General features: G+C 40.3%; 1 long non-coding RNA gene across 1 annotated transcript; it reads right to left on the bottom strand.

The window, feature by feature from the left end:
* Positions 1-1,312: 1,312 nt before the first annotated feature.
* LOC309498381 lies at positions 1,313-4,804 on the bottom strand. The gene is made up of 3 exons (XR_014205933.1): positions 4,579-4,804; positions 4,268-4,364; positions 1,313-4,164 (listed from the first exon to the last, which is right to left on the bottom strand). It is a non-coding gene; the product is annotated as an uncharacterized lncRNA (long non-coding RNA).
* Between the last annotated feature and the right edge of the window lie 1,967 nt (positions 4,805-6,771).

Here is a 6,771-nt window from a genome sequence, read left to right as displayed (position 1 = left end):
GTCAGTGATGAACAGCCTGTTGTCTATTACGGACCCGTCCCACTCACAGACCATGACTACTCAACACCTCCGTGTCCAGATCTATTGGATGCTGCAGCAGAGAGAATTAGAGAGTTGGAGGCAGAAGTGAGAGCTTTGTCTGTCTCCCGCATTCAAATAAATCGATTTTGTCTCTCGGATGACGACTTCCGGTTTTACACACGCTTTCCCTCAGAGAAGGTTTTCAGGATTTTCTGGGCATCAATAGAACCATCTGCATCGAACCTTGTGTACTGGTCTAAGGCACAGAGACATGGTCTAGAGACGGTTCCAGGACCAAGCCCTAACAGAAAGCTTCAGCTTATTGATGAGTTTTTCCTTTATTGCTGTCGCGTGTCTGCAGGTCTACGAGAGAAGGTCTTGGCAGATATCTTCAATGTGAGTACAACAACGGTCAGTCGAGTTATCATAACATGGGCAAATTTTCTGTACCTTGTTTTGGGGTCCTTGCCTATTTGGATGACCAAAGAGCAAGTCAGAGCAACCATGCCAGCAAAATTTAAGGAGCACTTCCCAGATGTCCGTGTTATTTTGGACTGTACCGAGATCAGATGTGAAAACCCCTCAGCACTTACACTACAGTCGGAGATGTTTTCACATTACAAAAACTACCCTACCTTCAAAGGCTTGCTTGGTGTTGCTCCATGTGGGGCCATAACCTTTGTTTCACAGCTGTTCACTGGATCCATCTCAGACAGGGAGATAACAAAACAGTCTGGACTTCTGGAACTGCTCGAGCCTGGCGACTGTTGTATGGCAGATAAAGGCTTTACCATAGAGCGACTGCTTGAGAATGTGGGAGCCAAGCTTGTTATCCCTCCATTCAAAAGAGCGGCCCAATTTACAAAAGAGGAGACGAAACGTACACAATCAATAGCCCGTCTAAGGATTGTGGTGGAAAGAGTCATTCGACGAATCAAAGAAAACCACATCTGGGACTCTACCATTCCTCTTACCCTGACAGGCACAGTGAACCAAATATGGGCAAACTGCTGTTTAATGGCTAATTACCAAGGCCCACTTGATGTAAATGATGATGTTGTATAGAACGTTTATAAAGAAAAGAAACATGATTTAATTTGCCACCAATCAAATGTCTGTTTTATAGTTAAATTTGTACAAAAATATTGAATTGTGAAAACTGCTGTTTAATGTTGCAATATGTTTTTAGTAAATGAGCTTGAAAGTTACAAAAGTTGCTTAAAAATTTGAATTGTTTTTTTTTATTGCACCACTTTTATACATAATGTATTGACTGCATTGTGACAATTAAAAAGTTGTTACAATTTCTCACTTATTCATTAACAATTTACAGTGAACTTAGTTATGAATAGGCACTATTAAACATTTAAAACAAACAGATGCTCAACCAAAATAGACATTTGAAGAACCTTTAAGAGTAGTTTACCCGAAAATGACATTTATGCCATAATTTGTGGCATAAATATCATTTTTGGGTAAACTATTCACGTAACAGTAAACAATAAATCAACATCAGCACTAGTTTAAGCACATCAGCACTCTTAAGAGTTAAAATATAAATATATATATATATATATTAGATAGATAGATATATAAGATATAAAATCTCTCTCTATATATATATATATGATCTATATTCATATATCATGTTTATACATGTATATTGTGCATCATGTACATCTAGGATGGCACGAGGGTAAGTAAATTATTGCATACATTGCATTTTTGGGTGACCTTTACCTTTAACAATAAACAAACAATCAATCACCACCAGTATTAGTTTAACAACTCCTAGAGTTAAAATACACATTCATGTATGTATCAAAGAAAAAAAATGTCTACTTTGTCCCTCATCAAGACAATTAAACTCTCATCTCTCCAGGGGCCTGTACCATGAAGGTAGCTGAACAAACTCGAGGTTACAGGATTAGTTTTGAGTTGACAAAACCAAACCGATGCAATCAGGCTTTATTGGTACCATGATGCAGCTCATCAACTTTCTCTGTCAACTCAGGCTTTAATCCTTAAGCTATGATTACTCCACGCGCGCGTGCACATAAAAGAGTGACGTCGACACTGAACAACCAATCGCGGGTAGAGCGTGAGCGATATATTTTCCCGCGGAGGAGCAAGAGATAATCATTCAGAATTACGATGAATTTAAATATGTATTTCAAGCTCGAAACAATACGGTCTCTGCTGCCAAAGCAAGAGAAGACTGTTGGAGAAAGATTGCTGATTGTTAATGTGTAAGTTAAACAAATACGTTCTATATTTATGTAAAATTATGTATGTATGTGTAGCCTATATGTATAATATAGCCTATAGCCTATTTTTATAATATATAAAAAATGATACATGCACATTTTTTATATATTATAAAAATAGGCTATAGGCTATATTACACATAGGCTACACATACATAATTTTACATAAATATAGAACGTATTTGTACTACTAAGAAAGCTAGGGAATCCTATCATAAGATTAACAGAATAATAATAAAGATTTAAAATAATTCTTAACATGTATTATATAGTACATTTGTGCAATTTGCTTTTTAAAAAAAAAAAAAATTATGTGTTCATGTGATTTCACCCTATCAATATATCTTACCGGCAATTTTATAAAAGCCCTCTTTTATGGACATGGCCATATTAATGAAACTATTCATGTACTCCTGCAGAGCGAGGACCACCTTACGAATGGTTCGACAAACCGTGTTTTCCCCTATAGCTTCTGTGCTTCACCCAGCGTGCAAGTATGTAGCACTTGCAACAAAAAAAAAACGCAACGCAATATTTGCGTTACAGTAAGTGCATGAATTCGACGTGTTAAATTCTTTATGTGCGGCTCAAGAAGTTCGCAAAGATAAGACATTGCTTCCGCGGAAAATCTGTATCTTTCATACAAGTAACTATCAGGAAAGGCAAGGGGATTTTGTCTGGCTTAAAACTCTTTCTCTACGAAGTGCTCGTCTAACAATTTGCGCTGAGATGTCACAGGATTTGGAAGAAAAGGTGAAGTCATTGTAACAGACACTGGGAATAAGTTACGTCACCTATATGTTTCTTTGCTCTGAGCTGATTGGTCAAACTTCAGTCTGAGATCTTGAATCCAGAACATAACCTGCCCCGGAGCAGGTTAGCCGTGCAGCGTAAGATACCATGGCAACGAACACCGATTAAAGCCAAGCTACTTTCATAGTACCTAAAACCCAGGGTTGGTGGAAACTAAACTGAAACATAGCTGGCTAGCCACCTAAACCGGCTTCATGGTACAGGCCCCAGATGCGCTGAATGGTTATGTCTGTTTTGGTATTTGTTATAAAATCACACCAACTCAGTCCTGTTACTGCAAGCTGTCCCTGAACTTGCCAGTAGTATTTGTGGCTTTCCTTTAACTTAGCTTGACCGTTGACAACTTTTATGTGTGTCACCTGAGAAATGTCATCAACGTCAGGACATTTTACCTCTGCAAGTCCAAAGGGAGGGTTCTCAGTAGGGTCGTAGACTCTGCCATCAGGGCTTGTGCCAAGGTGTGGCGCCTCAGGATGTAAAACAAACCCACACTGTAAAACATTGACATTCATCATACCAGAATACTGAAATAGCACTTCAGGCTCAAGATCCAGTCCACGCTTCATTGCGGAAGTCTGACGAACTCCTTTGATGATTCGGGCAGCTAATGCCTGGCTAGTCGACTCTCCTCTGACATGACACACCTCACGGAATCTACTGGATGTAATGCGTGGCGTACGCATTTGGTTCCATAGAGCAGACTGTGACTGTCACACAGACCGTGTGTCTTTTTCAATTATTGTGCTTAGTTCTTGAGTGACTGCCAAGCTTTCGAAGAACAACATTTCATGGAAATTCGGGACAAATTTAAATCTTCCTTCAAATGTATACCCATCCAGAGGAAGCGTAGGAAAAGCAGGGGCTTCTGCATGTCTGACAGCATCCCTTGATGACTCAGCAGGGCACTGATAGGACAGCAAAGAACCTTTGGGTACCAGGCCAAACTTGGACTCCACCAGATTCATCTCCGACAAGCCATGCAGAACCTTGCAGATCAGTGGCTGAGGCCTGACACTTCTTAAAGACTCCACAGAAGAGAGCAGCAAATTATTGGGAAGGGGACCTAAAAGCAAAAAAAAAAAAAAAGAGAATAGAAATAGTACTTTTAAAAGTCCTTTAATTTTTACATATTTTTGCTCGACATAAAATAATGTAAATGTAATCACCTGTGTAGGCCCTGTAAAGAGTGGACTTAATACCACTTCTGCTAGAGGTTTTTGGCTTCCTCACAAGTAATCGATCCACTGCTTCAGGATGGATTCCCTGTTAAAAAATTAAAATTATGTTATTATTGAAAGCATGTTTATAAACTTTGAAAAGCTTAATTTTTCTAAATAAATCCTTTTATGTTTAGAGTTTGCAGCAGTGGACAGCTAGAAAGTCAAAACTTGTTTTTTCAATGAAAACACATAGGACAAAAATACTGTCTGAGGTTGTCATAATTCATGCATAAAATAGTTAATAGCTGTTACTATACCCGAGTCCTGGGCCTGTGCCAAGTCTGTAGAGTGCTTGTGCTGGGTATAGTGGGTGGTACCGTCTTTAGTTTCATCATGCTGTAGTGTGCACTCTGAAACAGCAAGCCAACCAAATGGTTGCATAGCTCTTTCCCAGCCACACAGGAACAGCAAAAAGTACTGATGACAGGAGGATTCTCGTCGACTTTAAATGAAATCTAAATAAATAAAACATTATATACGGTTTACAATTAAAATACAAATGAAACATTAACATAAATTGACTGCAACAGCAGTCTAACAATTTTCATTTGAACACTTTTCAAACAAACTGCAACCGCAGTTTAACACGCTACAACCCAGGGCTGTACAGTGCGAGCATTTCACTCGCATATGCGCCTAAAAATAGTTTGTGCGAGTAGAAAAAATAAAAAGGGAGCACCGGTGCGACTACGGATTTCAACCCTTTCATTCGCATTTTGCTCCTAAACTAAATCCATACTATGTGTATCAAAGTAGAGTAGCCCACAATTCTCGCGCATCTCTGTATAAAAAATGGACAAGCACTGTCCTACAACTTCTTTTTCACACCTGCAAAACACAGAACTCATGTGATGAGATGCGGTGACGTCGCCCTGCGGCGAGTTTTATGAATGAAAACATCCGCGCCGCCCGGCCAGCACGGGCGATTCACCGCCCCCGGAAGTTAAAATTAGGACAGATTGATCTCTCTCTGTGTGTGTGTGTGTGTGTGTGTGTGTGTGTGTGTGTGTGTGTGTGTGTGTGTGTGTGTGTGTGTGTGTGTGTGTGTGTGTGTGTGTGTGTGTGTGTGTGTGTGTGTGTGTGTGTGTGTGTGTGTGTGTGTGTGTGTGTGTGTGTGTGTGTGTGTGTGTGTGTGTGTGTGTGTGTGTGTGTGTGTGTGTGTGTGTGTGTGTACGTGTGTGTACGAGAGGAGGACTAGTTTCTCCACGCCACTGCGGAGTCCGACGATGCGGTGGAGTTGAGCGGAGCGATATCGGTGTGACAGTCGTAGCCCGCTCAACTCGAACGTTGAAGGAAAATTAACTGACCGTGTACAATGAAGAGAATTGACTCGTATTTCCTAAAAAAGCAAAGCGAAACCGCTGACAGAGCGGACATCGGTGAGAGAAATGTGGGAGAAGTGGAATCTGGGACTGACGATGTTGACTCCGTCGAGCCGGAGGAGATGCCAACAGTTAGCCTAGCTAGCACCGGTAGTGCTAGCAAGGTTTACAAATTTAAAGGACTATGATCCAAGTCCTGCAGTGGACCGCTGGATGAACTCAGCCAAGCGTGCCAGGCGACTTGACTACAAAAAGATGTGGGACAGGGGTGTTCTCTGTGTTTAATTGAGGGTTACAGTAGGCCTTATGATGGCCCTGTGTTTATATGTATTAGTGCACATGTGTTACTGTGTACGTGATTTGAGTGTAAAATAATAAAATTGTGTTATTTATGAAATTTAGTAGTGCTCCTAAATTTTTTTCTGTGCTCCTAAATTTTTTCACTAGGAGCACTTGTGCTCCTAGTGAAAAAGCTAAGCGTACAGCCCTGCAACCGTAGCAACTATAAACACAATCAAATTTGTGTCCTCGAACTGGACCTAGCTGCTAACTAAAGTTCTGAAACCTGAACAGGTAACCTGAAGAGAGTGTGGCTCTTCGTTTTTCTTCATGGACCGGTAACACTGTGCCCTGATAATCACCTCACTATCTACAACATCAGATACTGTATTGCACAAAAACAGCATTATAATCACACTACCATATCACAGCAAAATAAAAATCGTTTTTTACTTGAAAATTGTATCGGTTTGCGTATTTGTAAGACAATCATGGTTTAGCCAGCTAGGTAACAGTTAGCATGTTAGCCATTTCGAGAGAATAAACAAACGTTAAAATGAAACTTACCTTCATAATTGAAGATGTAGTTTTCATAGAAGAATTTATATCCCTTCTCAAATTTGGATACTTTCGTTTGTGAATGATTTTCCACAATCATGTAAACGTTGGTGATTTGGGGAAGATCCCGCAGTGATATTGAAAACCTTCGTGCCGCCGCCATTGCTACAGACTCGACCGGAACTCGATTTACGCTACTACTCGCCGTTGGAAGTGACGTCACGCGCACTGTGATAAAGGCCTATTAGACATTCTCTGATACTACCACACCCAATTTTCTTACTATCCTCC

Source organism: Leuciscus leuciscus (genome assembly GCF_965113295.1).
Source record: "Leuciscus leuciscus genome assembly, chromosome: 5".
Lineage (NCBI taxonomy): Eukaryota > Metazoa > Chordata > Actinopteri > Cypriniformes > Leuciscidae > Leuciscus > Leuciscus leuciscus.
Note: the sequence above shows the minus strand (reverse complement) of the source record. Positions and strands in the feature narration are given on the sequence as shown.